This window comes from Aphelocoma coerulescens, chromosome 3 (assembly GCF_041296385.1).
Source record: "Aphelocoma coerulescens isolate FSJ_1873_10779 chromosome 3, UR_Acoe_1.0, whole genome shotgun sequence".
Classification (NCBI taxonomy): domain Eukaryota; kingdom Metazoa; phylum Chordata; class Aves; order Passeriformes; family Corvidae; genus Aphelocoma; species Aphelocoma coerulescens.
The window spans coordinates 78502358-78519292 of record NC_091016.1 but is presented as its reverse complement, the minus strand read 5'-3'; positions in this window follow the sequence as shown (position 1 = coordinate 78519292).

Sequence of the window (16935 nt, the reverse complement as noted above, 5' to 3'; positions counted from 1 at the left end):
TACTAAACCAGAAACCTTGCGCTGCTTTTCTTGAGCATAATCCAAGAATCTGGTCCCAGAGTAGTCTATACTGCTTTACATCATGTTTTTTTCCTGAGAAAAAGAGAACCTTTGCAAAAGCTATTCCCTACCTTCTCTTTACAGACTAGCAAGAATGAACACTTACTTGACAAAATCAAGGTAATTCATCATTCAGCAACTAAAAACCAGTAGGAGACGGCAAAGTAAAATATTTTTTTATGTGAAATTATAGTGATTAAAGTGAATGAATTAAAGTGAAATAATTCTGTCTTTCTCAGTGTGCTAGAGTTCATCATTATGCCTCTATACCTCAACCTTATTGCTCAAGCAGTGTAACCACGTGTATCTTTCTTCGGATATCCACTTACTCCCTGTGAATTGTGAAGCAGGATGCACAAGCTTATTTCATTTGAGGAGCAGCATGCAGTATTGTGGGCTGGCTTCTGTTTGATAGAAAAAGAACTAACAAAAAAGCCAGAGGATACTATTAACTAATGCCTTTGTGTTCACATTTGACAATCAGTATGACAGCTGGTTTAGAAGGCAAGCCAATACCTCCAAAGCAAAGATTTAGAGAAAGCCTTGAATTCCAAAAATGTAGAAGTTGCCCATAATTATGGAGAAAGCATAAAGTCTAATTCCAAATATAGCAGCCTAAAATTTCATCCTTTGGAGCTGCACAGTCAGTGTAACTGAGTTTCCTTGTCTTCATTGGTATACATGGTTCCAGTCTTCCTGCATTGTTGGCATTCTTATTCTAGCACCATCATATTCCATCTACTGTATTTCCTTGCCAGTTGTTAAAGTTTTTGGAAGTAATTCTAAACTTTGCTTTCGAATCCACTGGAAAAGACAGTACCACGTAATGAAAAAGGAAAGATATTTCTTTGCTTACCCTTGAAGCATGTAAAGGAGAATACAGCTAAACTGCTCTGTCTGATAGCTTTCTGCTGTTAAATTCATTCCCACAGAAGAAACAGAACTGTGCTAAAAAGATAGCCTGAGCCACATTGAGTTCTACTCTTAGGTTTCCAGCTTTTTCCTTGGATATAATAAGTTTTATACCGCTGTATTGAGAGAATCCATGCTAAATACAAGCTCCAGCTACAGAACAGTATTTGATGACAGGTCTATACAACATACATAATTTATATAGAGAGAATATATATTATTCTTTAGTGTTACTCCTAGCCAATCAGATTGTGATGCCCTATTACAAGTGTTTTCAACAGCAAATGTTCATAAGGGCATCAATAAATCATCTTTGGGTAGGAGACATAGAACAAGGAATAACAAACATCAGTTGTACCAGGTGAGGTATATATGGGAAAATCTTTGAGTGATAAAGACAATTACATAATTAATTGTCTGAAGATACTGTGTAATCATTACCCTAAAATTAAAATCATTAGATATTTTTAATAAAAGATTAGATAAGCCTCTGTCAGAAATTTTGTAGGTAAGATAGCAATAACATGATGAGAAATTAGATTTCTGGTTTTTCTTTCCAGACCTATTTTCCCATGCCTCTGTTATTCTATATGGCATAAGAAGGACCCTCAGTTCCTAGACTAACCAGTTAAAAGACAAAAGTAAGCCATGAGTTTTCATGACAGAAAGGTTATCCCACAAGGATTCATACTTAACACTGAGCTGTTCACAGTTCATAAGCAAACTGGGAAAAGGCATGAATGATGATGTGATAACATTTGAAGAACATATCTAGTAATTCAGATCTAAAGCTGATTGAAAAGTACTGCAAGAGGCTTCCACGCCACTGTATGAGTAGTGGTAGTTGAAAAGCAATGTTCCAAAGCACAAAGCAGCATAATGCTCAAGGGGGTAGAAACATACAGACATGATGAACTCTAAAAGCTAGTGTCAACCAGCCTTGCAGTCACTGTGAGTAGGTCTCTGAACAAAGGTTCAGTGCTCAGAAGTGATTAATAACACAAGAAAGATGAACTTTTTTAGGAAAAGGATAAGAAAACATAATGTAAAACACATTGTAGTGCAGTGCACTACTTGCATGTTGCTTTCAGTTCTTGTTACCCCAAAGTCCATATAGCAGGACTACAGTAATGTTCAGGATTGAATAACCACAACCCAGAAATGGCAAAATACAAATACATTGCAAGCTTTTAAGTACAAAATACTGGCACTGTCTTAGCAAGTTTGCAGTACTCAGATTACTGGAAGATGGGAAGGCACACAGAAAGGATTATTGCTACCTCCTTGCCCTTTTCAGATACTTTTTCATTGGGCGTCTGGTCTTGTCAACTACAGTCACTCTTATTATCCTATGAGGAGAGGCTAAATACATTTGGATTTGTTAGCTGGAAGGATAAATGATTGCGGGGGGGGGAGGTGATAAAAGTGGCAAAAAATAAATGGAGACAAAAGGCATACTTGATTAATATTGTGTCATTTGCAGCTATTGTATACTATGGTCCAGAGGAAACTTCCAGCGCAGGAATTCACTCGAACACAGTTTGTTAGAATATGAGGAGCTGTGCTAACAAAAGAAACAAGTGATCCAAGAGCTAAATCCCTCCTGCCTGTGAATGATTTTGTGTAACTATGGTGGAATTAGATTTAGAAAAACCTTAGGACTCCTGTGCTGAGAGCCTCAATATGTTGCTGAAGTTCTGGTTTTCTTATTTCCACCCTAATTTTATTATTTCCTAACTCCATCTGTGCCTCAGTGGCAAAATCCTAAATTATCTAGATTCCAGAACTGTATTTACAGCCAAATAGGAAATGACAGCATTGGCTGCTGGCTCATAATACTGAAGAAGTTGAGCAACTCTGAATTTTAAAAGAAAGCCAGATGGTCTAATGAGAGCAGAAACCAGAAGTTCCATTGTCCTGCATGGTTATATTTCTTTGGGGAGAAGGTTTTCTACCTATAATGCAAGGTAAAATACTTTCCCATCTTTAGGAAAACTGTTTTATTAAAGTCTTACTAAAACTATCACTTAGCTTTACTAGCTATGTTCATCAATCAGTAAAAAATTTGCACTCAGCCAAATTTCAGTCAGCCTAAAAAAAGAACTGACCAAAATCTTTTTATACTTCAGGCTACAATATTGCCAATACAACTCAGGGAAAAAAAAAATATTATCCTGAGTCAAATTCCTATTGTTAATGCCATATATAGAAAAGACTTAAGCTCTGACTGCTGAAGAAAAAATATCTTTTAAGCCCTTGTTACCAGACCTCAAAAATTTTGTTGTCAAACCCTTACTGTGCTTTTGGCTGGATCAAGTATCAAATATATCAAAATATCAAGGAGAAGGTGACTATGACTTTGGCCTCACAGAAGATGCACAAAAAAGGCTAGATGCAGGGGAAGCGTAGGGACGATGCATCCACAATCACTCTTCCTACAGAATGTGAATGCCCTTGCTGCTGAGTAACTTCTTCTTACTTGCTTCTGTCTTACCTTCACTCCAGTTTTACACAGTCACTCAGTAAAGTGAGAACAGTCAAAAGCATTAAATCAATGCACCTAAGGTGAAGTACGTTCAATTCCCACGTTAATGTTTCCTTGAAGGATAAAGTGCCCTTGGTTTCCGGTAGCCTCAGGAAGTATATTGTGTCTGGTTGTGAGGGGGTTAATCTCACCTCACAGCAGCCTGTGTGGTGTTGTGTTTTAGATTTGTGACCAAAGCAGTGTTGATAACACACCCGTGTTTAAGCTACTGCTGAGCAGCGCTCGCACAGCATCAAGGCCTTCTCTGTTTCTCACTCTGCCCCCACAGCACGTAGGCTGACATGAGCTGACTGAAGAGGTCCTGCATGCTGTGTAACATCATGCCCAGTTTTGAAACTGGGGGGGGAGGAGGTTTTGCAAAGTTGCCATTGCTTGCAGACTGGCTGGGCATCAGTCTGCTCGTGGGAGGTGGTGAGTGCCTTTCTATCACTTACTTCTTCTTAATCCTTTTTTCTTTCATTGCCATGTGAAACTGTCTTTATCTTGACCCATGCCTTTTTCTTGCTTTTGCCTGTCTCCCCCACCCCACCTCAGGGGGAGTAAGAGAGAAGCTGGGTGGGTGTTTAGTGGCTGGCCAGGGTCAACGCACCACCCACGGAAAAGCTCTGAGGAAAGAATGAGAAGGAAATGGGATGCATCTTACTGGACTAATTGCTTTGCCATGGCTCTCTTCTTCAATGCTGTAGGTGGAAACAACCAAATCCTTTTTGTTAGGGACTGGGTGGAAGAAGTTACAGTTCATTTTCTCTTTCCCATCTGCTGGTGCCAGCAAGAAGGCAGTATGGATCTCAAAGGGATTAACAAACTGGTAATAGTTCCTGTCATGTGAACTAAACAAAATATGCTGCTTCTTCCAACCTTTAATGCAGGCATAGGCAACCTCTAGCTCATATGTGGCTTCTGCAACAACTACACCATATGACAGATAACAGGCAGTGCAGCAATGGAAGTTCCTGCACCTTCTGTATGTCCAGCTGTCAGAAAAAGCAAACAAATCAATGCCAGTAAAGCCAAAATTACCCTGCCACCTTGGGCCCAGCTCTACCCTCCAGCAGAATCCTTACCAACAGTCTATAGTGTCATTCTAAAGTTTGACCTCTCCTTAGCACGATGGGGTGTCACATGAACTTGAGCTTTCATCTTTCATCTTCCTTAATCTGAAACTGTTGTGTTTGATTCTGCACAGCCCCAGTCTGATACCATGACATCCAAACCAAAATTTTCCCCTGACTGAAGTTTTCCTGTTGTTGGGTAAACCTATGGTAAAACAAGCTCCTCCATTAACCCTGAGGCTTCTGAGGAACAGTAAGAATTTGGATTCTACACATGCATGAGCTTTTCAGGACTGTTGGAAAGCAAAAAAAATGTGGAAAGGGTTTAGTTTTTCTTTTTTGTCATCTCAGAGTAAGGAGACTGAAATTTTAAGAAGTGAATCTAGCACTCTTTAAATAGAGCTTCAATAGTAAGTTAATGGAGACGTTTAACTCAGAGTCTGTTTCAAACCACTTTGTTGCCATTGGAAAAAATGCATCGTATGTGTTTCAGTTCTTCTGGCTATAAAGTAGGAACAATCATCTTTAGACATCCTTAATAGGGCTGTCTCAAATCTAATTGGTAACCGTGGGCACTCCAAGTGCTAACCATTCCTTTATTAGTAGTACTTTATTATTGCAGAGTAATAGCTGCTAGTGCAAACAAAGCTTTCTTCATATAATCCATTGAGTCCATCACTTGCAATGGATTCTCTGGCATAAGACAAAACACTGGCAGCTGTAACTTTGGCATGCTTGTTATAGAAGTAAGCATGCTTGAAACAGAAATATTTGTCAATCAATCAATGCTATCAATGGTAACAGAAGCAATAACAGTGGACTGGCATCAGATTACCAGACTCTTCTCAGTAGTGAAATCCTGAACTGTGTGTAGTGAACTGGATGCTGAAGGAAGATGAACTAAGATAAACAAAATTTGTTGAAATGGTGACTGTTGTGCTGGTTACACTAAGAATTCATTTTGGGTGCTAAGATCGCTTCAGTCTGCTTAATTTTGATGTGTTGCTTTTGACTCTAGTCACTCCCAAGTAGAGATCAAGTTCTGCTCTTAAGAAATGAAAAGCCCTGGCTTCTTTGGATCTGTGCCCCATTCCTCATGCTTTCCCCATGTCCACACCTCAGGCTGCCTGCCCATCATCAATCTTCCCTTCCCCCAGTGTCCACAGCTCCATCTTCCTGCCTCCCAGCTACCATCTGGGTGAGAACCAAGGGGATGTGGCTGCTTTTGAGCTGGGCATGTGCTGGCTGCCAGCAAACTCAACATAATAAATAACCTTTGAGCTCAGGCAGCAGCCTTTCAGTCACAGCAGTAATTTGAAGGAAGTAGTCTTTCCTTTACTGAGCTGTTATGTTTCTTAAAACTTGGAGGAATTTCATAGCCTGAAGTTTTCTGTTTCTGAGCCAAATGTAACTGAAATGAACTTATGAATTCAAACGTTATTAGAGAGGGTCTGACAAGATGGGTAGGCAAACAACATATCACCTAGGCCCTGTTTCCTGAGGCTTACAATCCCAGAGAAGTATCTTTTGATGATGTAATAGATACAGTTCCCAGAAGTTTATAAATAAGGTTTAATGATGGAAGGTAGGGCAATATGCAAAATATTGGTCTCAGGAGTTTCCATACCATTTACAATATTCAAGGGAATTCTGCAAAGCCATTTAGCAGAAAAAGTGCAGTGGTTTTGATTTATTTGGATTCATACAGACATTAGTAGAGACTGGGAGCACATTTCAGGAGCCAGAACGTGTCCTTGTTAAATGTCTCTGCTCCAGCAGTTAGACATCATTTCCCAAACAAATATAATTGTAGTTTATTGTCAGAACCTAGACAGGATTAGATATAAATTAAAAAGGAAAAAGAAAAAAATATTCATAGGTCCATACTATACAATCCTGTCGCTGTTGTCCACAGGGACAGCACAAAGAATGACACAGAACCCAAGTCCAGGATAGAATGGAATTATTTAATTAATTATCACCTCATTTATATAACTTGGTCTGCAATAGAGAAATGACATTATTGGCTGCTTGACCATACACCTCCCAGAGTGATTGGCTGAATGCTACAACATCTATTTCAAAATATTTTCTTCAGTGAACCAAAACAAGACTGTGCAGGTGCAAGATAGAGAGTTAGTTTACAAAACCGTCTTTCACTGTTTCTCAGCTAAAGCATGGGAAAGGAAAACTTCACAAAATGCTTCAGCAGCTGGAAAATTCCTCTGCTCCTGCTTTTTAGCATTCACACAATCCTACTGAATGAAAGATTTTCACTGCCTTTAGGACTTCCTGCATACAAGAGGTCTTCTACTTGAACATCCACAGATGAGAATCATAGGCAGTGTATGTATGACTGTATTTTCTGTTTTTAGTAAGTGCATTCTTTTTTCACATTTTGAGCATCCTAGGCTGTACCTGACCTGAATTCAGATGCAAAAAGAACTGGCTTTGGCACAGTGCAGGTAACATGATACCTGTTCTAAAGCCTGATAAAATTGCATGCTTTCTTTTCTGAATAGTCTCTTTTCCTTGATGTCATTTGAATATTGATACCACATGTCATCCTTATCCCTTCCAAAACACACTAAAAGTGAGGGGGAAAAAGGAAAAAAAAAAACCAGACACAAATTCACCTTGCTATGACCTTGATGGAAGGAAGACAAAGACAAAGACATGCTGAACTCAGTGGCATTGCTAATGAATTTATTTATGACTGGCAATAATTTGGATTGTATTGAAAATGTGTCCCTGAAATAGTAGAAAAATCCATCTAGTCTCTAAAATATGTTTCAGAAGAACTTTATGTCTGAAAACATTCTGGTGGTCATACCAAATCTGGATAAACTGAAAACAGAGGGGTAAATTTGGTAAATTACTGATGAGGAAATAATTTGCAGTGACTGTAGCTCATATTGGTCAAGCAACAAAGCACATAATACACTTTCACAGAGAAAGGGGCTAATAGAGAAGTTCTGCACATATATATGAGAAACAGTATTGGAAATAAAGATAAAATATGGAAGAAAGCCTGAGAATATGGGGAATTTGATTTCCCAGCTCAAATTGATCATGTGTAAAATGCAGATCTAAGTGCTGTGCCCTGACCACTGCAGAGCTTTCAGCAGGCAAGTCACGTAAAATCCCCTTCAGGACCTCTTTCCTACATACAGAAGCTATATGGACTTATTTCATGCACTATTAACCAAACAAGTTCAATTTTTGTGTGTGGTTTCTCTTACATCGACTTAGAACTATTTTTATCAGTTTGCTTTATGACTATACATTTACACCATAAGCACAAATTAAGTTTGCAAACATTTTCTCCATTCAGAGTCATTACTTCTCCCCAGTCCTTCATCACTGACCATTTGCAAAAGGCCATTTACCCCCGCAGTTCTGCCAGGCTGACCCCAAACAGGTCCCTGGTGCCAGCAAGGTTGGCGAGCAACCTCCAGTGAAGTATCCAAGGAGATGAGCCAAAGAGCACCTCCACAACAGCTGTGGGTGGGGTAATCTGCTGCTGGATGGTGACAAGCAACGAAGTGCTGGATCTTCATCAGTTCCCACTATGCTGGGAAGGAAACATCAATCTGCTGCCCTGCTGACAGCTGAACCAGTGTAAACAAATCTAAACCATGCTAAAGCCTTGACTGCACACAGCCTTGTGTTATATACTTGCTATATTGATTGGAAAATCAATAATGCTAAGCAGGTAACCCCGCTGTGCAAGCACATTTATAGCATTCTAAAGGATTTTTTTTCACTGATGTGATATTCCTATAAATTTCTCTCTAATACAATAAGTAACTTTATCATAATCTACAGCATGAAGTAGTGTTGCATCCTGACCCAATAAGTAAGCATAAAAGATGAATACTTTATCTATCATCTCATGAGGCCATTTTAATTTAATCTTATCTAATTGCACTGCAATGTAAAATAGTGCAATTTTTAAGTAGTTTTAGGATGCCTTTATTAGCCAAATAAAACAAACGGAAAACCGAAAAAAACTACTGAGCAGGGCCAAATGAAGCTGCAGGATAGCTGGGAGGGTCAGGCTGTAAGTTATGAGGTTGTTCCTATGCCGTGTGACATGGAATGTGCCACACTGAAGGGTGCTGATAGCCCCCAACTGTAGCCAGGTCTCCTGAATGCCCTTTGGTGGCATTTGAAAGGATACAACTTGAGACCAAGTAAAACAGCAGAATATATGGATAATTTCTGATATTAAATTCCTCCAGTCACACCATTTTATTTACTACACAATATATTTGAAAATTGTACCCCTTATTTTAAAAGTATCTTCCTTAAGAAACCTAGCCAGAAGTCATTGCTCTATGCAAATATATATTGAATGCATAAATACATAACAGATAAAATTAATATCTTTTTCTAATCTATGATTAGAAAATTAGAAAATAGATTGCATTAACACGGGTAAGGCTGCTTACCTGTTTTGATGCTTCTATCAGTACATTCACTTCGTGGGTGTAAGTTTTAGGTGCAGCTTAGCACCGTGCCTTCTGCATGTTTACATGCCATTGTAAAGGTCTGCTCTTCTTCCCTTTCCCTTCACCTGAATCACACAGTCCTCAGAACTTACTGTCCTGCTGAGTTGTGGAGCTGTGAACAAGCACAGTAGATCTGGAGAACCAAAACCTGCAGGCAAGTAATGCATATCTGAGCACTTGCCAGTGCCCATGGCCACATGGTGGGCAAGTATTCCCATGCTGTGCCTGTCAGCCACCCAAATTTCTAATAGAGTCAAGAACTGAATGACAGTCTTCCCAAAGGCAGCATCAGAGAGTTCAGAAGTGGCTTAATACTTGGTAAAAGCTCCACCTAGGCAATCCACTGTGTTCTTAGGAATGCAAATATTTTGCAGTACTCTGATCCTGGTAGGAGGTTTCTTCTTTGTAATCTTATAACAAATCCAAATCCAATAATTTTGTCGTGTGGGACAATTTCTGCATTAAAATAGCAAACTGAGATATCTTTCTTAGTCAGAGGATTTGAAGCTGAAGTCATTCTGAAAGCTCCACTGTAATTAATATATAAATATGTGTGTGTGTGTATATATATATGAAAAGAAATAGCCTGCTAATATAAAAAAATAGCAATACCACCATATGAAGGCAAGAAGTTTAATTTCTTGATTTAAATACAATTAGATACAGCATTTAAAAAAAATTTTAGATGAGACTTAAGAGTGCACGCTAAGACATGAATCCACCTACTATTTCTAGCCAAGATTCCATTTACTGGAATAAAAACATTTGGACAGGCAAGTGCCAAAAAGAAGTGACAGGAGCTGATCTCCCGATAATGAATTGTATAAGGGTATCCCAGAGTAGAGGCAAATTCTGGGACAGCACATTGACAGCCATAATAACTGTGAAATCTGGCTGGAGTTAATGGGATTATGGCTACCCTTCCTTGGTTTTCCTTCAGAATAACCTTTTATTCTAGAGAGAGTTTGATGGAAGATGTGTTTTCCAGCTCAGGAATCAGAAACCTGTGAGAAGAATCCTGAAGACAAACTACCCCCCTGAAGCAAAAACCAGCACTTCCTACTGACAGTCAAGACACAAAGCAAATTTGAAGTACACCCTGTCTGAGAAAAGATTTGACAAAACATGACTCCAATCCGCTCAGCGGCTCAAAACAACAGGACCATTTGGTACTCTGGGTACTGCTGAAGTAGGTCCCATTATCCTTGCACTCTCTTGTGTGGTAGAGGCCACCTTGCACCATCACTCTTGTTGATAAAAAGTAAGGGAGTGGTATATCCCTTTTTTTCCCCAAAACACACAGTGTCAACTCCTGAAACAAGCATTTCACGCGTGTTCCTCACTGCCCTGAGTTCAAGCAGATAAACATGTGGCTGTGCTGTACCAGGGACTGCAGACGCTGCCTTCACATTATCTCAGTGAGATGCCTATCTGCTACTGCTACTGCATTTATGCAGAAAATGCGGGAACACTCAGCAACTGGTCCAAGGTGTGTCCCGGACAGACACAAATACCTTGCAGTCATTTGCATAAAGACTCTCATACTGTGAGACAATCAGTACAGGAGGGAGCATAAGCCCCGGAAGAGCTAAACAAACCCAATGCTCAGAAGGCAAATTTGTGGATTGAAAGAAATCTCTTTGGAGTAGAGTTTGACAGGAAGATGCTCTGATAGACTTAAGGTTTCTCTGAGATCCAGTTGTGACTTTGAGAAATTTAGCATGCAATACAGAGAAAAAGAGTTTGTTGTCTCTATTGTTTTTTGAACCAATGTAGCCCATGAGCTGTGTGTGGCATGTGTTCAGAATGTTTTCCACCTTTATATAGTCTCCCTATTATCAGTTGGAATTACGTGGCAAAACCAACCACTCTACTCTCACACTAAGAATGCTACTTTTCTATTATGTTTATTACATTGTCTTATATATTGTTAATAATCATACATACTCTTGCTTTTTTTTTTTAATACTAATGTTTTCCATTAAATGCTCGTGTCATTTTAAAAAATCAATAGCTGTATTATCTTCAGATTGCCTCATGCATTATGACACTGTAAGAAACTGGGTGTTGGAAATAAAATGTTAAGCCACCCAAAGCCACTGCAGTTAATCATATTTAACACCTGACTAAACTGGGCTCACCAGAGCTTTAGGTAGAGTCCTGCTCAAGTCATTCTGTTGTATTATGTGAGAGCCCATTAATAACTGCAGTTTCTATTAAAGCTGGATGTAATTCTAAGAAGCCAAAGCTGTTTTTATCTTGTTTCCCTGGTACAACAAGTCTTGGAAGAGCTTATAATCTATTTTTCTATGACTTATAGATTGACTACTGATTCTAAATCTGTTTGCTTTTAATCAGTATATCATAATGAAAACCATATGAGAGGACACTGCAGAGAGTATGCTCTGCTGGGGAACCTCCACAGTGATGCCATAATGCTGAGTGGCTTTTTATTTACTCTCTTGAACCTACAATGAATAAATCCTCTATAGCAATCGAAGTGTTAACTTTTGTCATCTCTATCCATATTTCCACCACAAAACTGATGTGAAAACTCAGCTTTTGTGTTGCCTGAATAATGTAATCCCCCCAAACAGCTCACACTTGAAATGGATAAAACTCCCAGCCCTGAAGAGCAAGCAGAGTGCAGAGTGTTAAGGCAGGGCAGGAATCAGTGTGGAGAGGGGTTTTTTTGAAACAGGGTGGGATTAGAGACAGATTTACAAAGAGTCAAGTACATCAAGGAAAGGGGGTAGGAGCTCAAGGATGTCCTACTGCATATTACTTTAAAAGGTATGATTTTTCCTTTGTGGGAATGCTTGAACCTGACTTTTCTTTCACTTGAAAGGAACAGCCTTTTCTTTTCTTCTGTCTCTTAGCATAAGAAAGGAACGGGCTTTTAGTGGTAGCTGAATTTTCTTCAACTTGCAGACAAGGGAAAAATTCTGATTTCCTCAGAATATATATTTTACCTACAGAAAAATGACTCTTTCATCCTCCTGGATCCTTTTTGGTGCCTCCACATAATTTTCTTAGGTTCCCAAGCTTTTCTTCACTCCATGAAGATATGCCCTTGGGTCATCCCAGTACATATGGTTGGGAACCTGTAACTGTGTGTACCTGGGCCTTTGTCACTGCTGGGGACACTACAATGGTCATAACCACTGCTTCCTGTACTGAGTTTGACTTTGACTATGCTGTTCCAGTCCTCCTACTTTAAGAGCCACTATATCAGTTCCCCCTTTCATAGGACTCGCAGGCAATCCCCAGCAATTTAGCTTCCCTGCAGCAATGCCTTTACCCAGAGCAAGCTGTTTGGAAAGGGACAGAAATTCCTGCAGGGAAAGAAGTCTCAGGAATTTCCAAATACCTTCTCCTTCCTGTTACCAAGAAAATCTAACAATCTCTCCTTTGATGGAAGGTCCTAGAAAACTGCAGTCTCCATAATTGCTGAAGGATGGATGCAGGTTAAGGAGAAAAACGGGTTAAATAAGAGATAATACAGTTCCAGAGCCTCTTTATTCTGCAAAGAATGCTGACCATGAGTATATACAGTAAGGGGAGAAATATCCTGGGGAGATCACAGGAAAAATCCTGTTGCAGAAAAACAACATGCTTCAATAAAAACAGAAAGGCAGATAGGTGCATCTGTTATCAATCAGCTCTTTAGACAAGTTGAGGAGTCGTGGAGCAAAAGAAACAAGCTTTCCCTCAGGCTCAAATTCCTCCTTGGAATTTCTCAGATGTCCATGACCGCAGAGCTGTAATTCCCAGTCTGCCCTGAGAACAGCAGCTATCGCCACCTTCCTTACCAGCCTGATTACCCAGCCAGGGAAACCAGCAAAACTCTGACTACCAGTGCAGAAACCACGCTGAGTCGCTGGGAAAAGGCAGGTTTAGCCCATTAATCTAACAAGCCAAAAAATGTTGAGAAATTCTTGATCACATACATACTCACTCATTGCTTTTTTTGTTTGCTTGCTTTCAGTAAGGATATTTAAATTGCAAAATTAACCTCCTGTGAAGTTGTTCTATAGTACCAATTCAGCTTTTGTCCCTGAGCATGGAAAACTGCAGAGTACATTACCGGTGTGCTGAGTGCCCATATACTAATGTTAGCAGCAACCAAACCCCAGCAGTTTCCTTAGCATAAGAATAGGTTTGCTTTGTAATGACAATGCTGACTGAAAAACAGACGTTTCTATAAAAACACTTTCATTTAAAACGTGACCACGTCCTTGTACAACACAAGCTTGCCCACATGTCCTTGTAACACACCCTCATCCTTAGGGCTCTCAGTTTTGACTCCCAGCGCCCTTCTCAATCCTAGCTGCCCTTAACAGCCATGCACTTCATCTCTAACTCCAGGCAGCCCCGTCTGCCTTGTCCCTTACTTGTCACAGAATCAGTTAGGTTGGAAAAGGCCTCTGAGATCATCGAGTCCAACCTTCTCCTCCCTGACTGAGTGCAGGCAGGGTAGTTCCTGCCACTCGTCCTCCTGCACTGCGCTCCCTGGCAAAGGCAGCGCGCTCCCTGGCAGTTCGAAAAGAGAGCAGGGCCTGAAGTGATGAATTTCTGTGGGCAGGAAGAGAGGGGGAGGGAATTCGGGGAGAATGTTTTGGTCGTGTAGCAAGTGCATACACATTAGTATTTTGGTTTGGAGGGTCCTTTGTTCTGCAGATCCCTTCCTAGAGGTTGCATTGAGATCTTGTATGTGGCAGCAGGAGGAGGACTGTCCAGAAGAACCCTGCATCAGTGCTGCATGTTCTCTTTGTTTCCAAAGTGTGTTCTTGCGCTCCTGCATATTTCCAAACCCTCCTGCAGCCTCTGGACTCTGACTTCAAAGCAAGGAGAATTCAGTAATGAATGTAGTTAACTTGAAACCAATTATTGTTTCCCAGGTCAGTAATGGGAAAACTCACTATCAGCAAACAGCCATCCTGAGAACACAGTTCTGAAGGGATCCTATATTTCCCTTAGCCATACAATGCCATAGAAACTAACCAGATGTTTGCCTACTTAACTTACCAACCTACTGCTTTTCCTATTGCTTAAAGCAGGCCTCACAAAACCTGAACTGAAAGTACGCAGCAGGCACAATGGCATGCTTATTTCACTCAGAGCAGGCTTAATAGGGTGTGTTGCTTCTGAATTTTAAGTAAATCAACCACATTCATCTTGCATTTGCTGAAACAAAAGTTAAACCTCTTCTTTTTGGTTTCTGCGTTCAGGAAGAAAAGGCCAAGTTTCACTATTCACTCTCGAGTAAAAAACAGTCAAAGAAAAATGTTTCCTGTGAGTATTGTGTATCTTCCTTGATCAGCCAATGTTTATATCATGGACAAATATGCCCATTTGTATTCAGAGGATGCAGACTCATGATGCGCCCAACCTATTTCTCTACCACAACCCCATCATCCCCCGCTTCGCATTCCTCTGTTCCCCAGGCACCACCCTGATTCATAATCTCAAGAAAGTAGGAAATGCTTGATGATCTTGCAGACCTGCACAACAACTGTGTTCACTGTGGATTTTCCAGCCCAATTGATCGCCCACTGTCTGGTAAGCTGGCTTTGCTTGCTAACTTCTAGAGCATGAATGCTATTTGCTTATCTATCATCAGAGTGGCTCCCACTTTGGTGTCTCTTTGATGAAGGCCAGGGCCAGCACCTCTTCAGCATGCAATTTCATTTATGTGGCTTTCTTCACTCTGAATTTCTTCATCCAGTGCTAGTCACACAAAACCTGCAAAACAGTTTCACCTCCTCGTGCAGTGGTTTTTAGGCCCAGAAGCATTATTCCATAGTGTTATTTTTTCCTGCTCCTCAAAAATTAAATCATTCTTTTCCTATCATGAGTCATCATTTTAGAAGGACTTGCTTAAGTTCCATGTATATGAAAGATATGTAAATGACAAATGCAAGGTACATTATCTTTTACAGATCTTGTGCTGATGACAGAAAGTTGCAAAGTATGGATTTTTGTTACATGGAAAAAGAAAACAAAAACTGCAACAGAGAAATGTGTGAAACCGATCCTAATGTCTTGAATGGAAAAATTCTGTGCAGAGGAATGCAGTGCAAGTTAGCTCAGGGTGACATCACATGTTGGTGTGGCTCCACCCTGTACAATCACACTTGGTGAAGCTGGGTTGTGTCAGACTGAGCAGCCCTGCATGTGGTGTTGCAGTGTCAGCTCTTGCAGGCTGACAGCAGAGTTTTTCATGGAGCCACATCTAAAAACCCTGGGGTTGTCAGTTACCAACTCTGCTTTGAATCCAAGTCAGATGCAGACATCAGTACTGCAGACATCTTAAGGTAGATAATGCAAATTCCAGTGCTGATGCTGTAAAGATGGAAGACAAATGGTCTCAGGTCAATGTTCAGCAGGCGTCTTTCTTACCATTCTTTAAAAATTTTCTAAGGAATTTATTAATATTTTCTCTCCAGTAAAGATGCATCAGTCTTTCAATCCCTGAAACAGCAAGGCATGCTTTTTATGGAGCCATTTTTTCATGCAGTCTATGTGCAAAATTTAAAATGTGCAAAGTTTAAATAAATTATATTACTAAAATAAATTATTCCATAGACTATGACTTATAGTTTATAGTGTTCCTGAAAATGAGTGATAGAACTGTTGCTATTGCTGCACAGGTGGTTCAGTTCTCTGCTCCCTCTGCCCAGACTGGACATACAGTTTCACTGCTACAATTCCACTTACTCTTCCAGTAGAACAAGTAGATCCTTTGGTGTACCTAGAAAATTTAATGAATCCTTGTCTAAAATATGTTGGGTGATTCATGCCCTAAACCTACCTGTTCTGCTACACTGACCACCAAGGGAAGCCCTAGGTGACACATCTTAGTTATCAACACCTGCATTGCATATGTAAAAGTTAAATGAGATTAATTTTTCTGGTGGTATCTTCAATTGCTTCAGACATTTCCTAGCAAAACAGACATTTTTGAAAGAGCTCAAATACATGTTTTTTTGAAAGCCAAGAAAGCACTGGACCGAAGGAAAATACTGATCAGCCTTTCCACAAATCCTTTTGCCACAAAGTGATTAATGTCTTAAAACTGTCCACAAAGTAAATGCACACAAACACAGGTGAGAAGAATGCACCAAGAGGGAAACATGCAGAAATCTGGATCCAATAAACTGAGGCAGAGGAAATAGACAGAACCTGGACAGAACTTACTCATGTTCTATATAAATAATATTTTCTAGTTTCCCATCTAAAATCCAATATGAAAAGTTCAGTATCCTGACTAGGCTAGAAAATTAAACTGGGAAATAGAAAAAATTCGTCACTTTAGTGATCCTGTCAAATGTATGGTGTTAGCACACTGAATTACATTCTTTTCCTGACATAAACAGATATGGATACAAAGAAAGATAAATAAATCTGTAGATTACCTGTCTAAATCTTGGCATTTCCCTTACAAAACTAGAGATTATAGAGAATGTCTGAATTAGTGTCTTGTTTTAGATCACAGGAATCTGAAGTATATGTATTTTCATATATGGTGTTTACAATTTGAAGAACTAATTTGAAGTTATCAACCTCTTGTACGCCAACTATGTCAGGTAACTATGATTAAGAAAATTGGTACAATATCCTACCATAGTTTATGTGAATTACAATTTGGTTATAGAGTAGCTAAATCAGCACAGTTCTTCAGATGAAAAGCCTTGAACTCCTTGTTGACATATGAATTGAAGAGACCAAAGAAATGATAGGTAGGAGAAGAAAAAAAGTATTTTTTCTTAATATGTACAATCAGGTTATGTTTTGACACTGTCCCATATGACATCCTTGTCTCTAAACTGGAGACATGGATTTGACAGAC